Raw genomic sequence first — 1,762 nt, 5'->3', positions numbered from 1 at the left:
TATATATATATATATATATATATATGTTACAATTTTAAGTTACCTATAACATGTCCAGATTAGCTTAGAAACATACGCAGTAGCTATTTACCTTCTCTATTTCTGCACCTATGCACCTATCTATCTATCTATCTATCTATCTATCTGTAGGATAAAAGCAATATACGTTTTATCGTTAGTAGTAGATCGTCCATTGATCTACATGGCCTATATGTATGTATGTATGTATGAATGAATGTATACTCATACATATATAAAGATGCATATCCATGTATATACATAGACATGACTACAAATACATACATAGCTATACATTGGATTCATATTTGTGTAGAGAAAATTATTAAATTAAACTGCTAAATTTGTGCAGACTGGAAGATTATTTCTAAATTTTTTAAGTGAAGAGAAAGGAAAGGGGGATCACGAGAGAGATGATGAGCATTTAATTAAAACATTACGCTCTTACACAAATATGTGCGCATGCGTATGTGAATGTTTCTCAGTAATTAACATGTTCATATGCAATTATTGATTTATTTTAAGATGAAGCACAATACAATTACGACTAGTTACATATTTACATGTCTACTCACCTGTCTTAACAGTGGTTTCGAATTTTGACACAAAGCCAATAACTTCGGGGGAGGATTAAGTTGATTACATCGATCCCAGTACTCAACTAGCACTTTTTCGAATCCGAAAGGTTGAAAGGCAAAGTCGAATTTGAACTCAGAGCGTAAAGCCGGACAAAATTCTGCGAAGCATTTTTCCCGCCATACTAACTATTCTGCCAGTCCGCCATCTTACACCTGTCTTAATATCGATTTCAAATTTTGGTACAAGGCCAGAAATTTCGAGGAAGGGAGTCAATCGATTACGTCGACCCCAGTGCTCAACTGGTACTTATTTTATCGACTTCGAAAGGAGGAAAAGCAATGTCGACCTCAGCGGAATTTGAATTCCGAACATGAAGACGGACGAAATCCTGCTAAGCATTTTGCCCGGCACCCAGACGATTCTGCTAGCTCATCGCCTTTACACCTGTATTAATACAGAGATTCTTTGTCTCTCTCATACACGTATACACACACAATCACACACACACACACACACACACACATCGCAAACGCACATGCACATGCACATCCATTCTACTATTGGCAAAGTCGACCTCAGTGGAATTTAAACTAGAATTTGAACATATCCGAAAGAAATCCCGCTAAACATTTTGTCCGGCTGGCTAACGATTCTATCAGCTCACCGTCTTCTATATATATATATATATATATATATATGTGTGTGTGTGTGTGTGTGTGTGTGTGTGTGTGTGTGTTGCGTTGGGTACATTATCCCCATTTTATATTTTTAATATTGCGCATGTACATTATTTTTGATTTTGTCAACTACATACCTTAGTAGGGCCAGTTGGACACCGTGTGTGAGAAAAAAACAGCACCATGATGCGATTCACTCTGCCAGAAATTTGGAAACGACAAGCTGTACTGCTTGGCATTCGCGCCGGAAGCTCCTGTACAAACAGTTTAGAGTGTTTGTGTGTCAATCTGAGTACGGTGTAATCTGAGGACATGTACGGAGAGCGATAAAAATCAAACATCCAGTCAACATCATGGTGTCTGGAGTGATCTGTAAAAATGAGATACCAAGGCTATTTTCATTTTAGCGTAATTTAAACAACAGTTTATTCACTTCACTCTGTATATATATATATATATATATATATATATATATATATATATATATA

This window comes from Octopus bimaculoides, chromosome 6, assembly GCF_001194135.2.
Source record: "Octopus bimaculoides isolate UCB-OBI-ISO-001 chromosome 6, ASM119413v2, whole genome shotgun sequence".
NCBI lineage: Eukaryota > Metazoa > Mollusca > Cephalopoda > Octopoda > Octopodidae > Octopus > Octopus bimaculoides.
Note: the sequence above shows the minus strand (reverse complement) of the source record.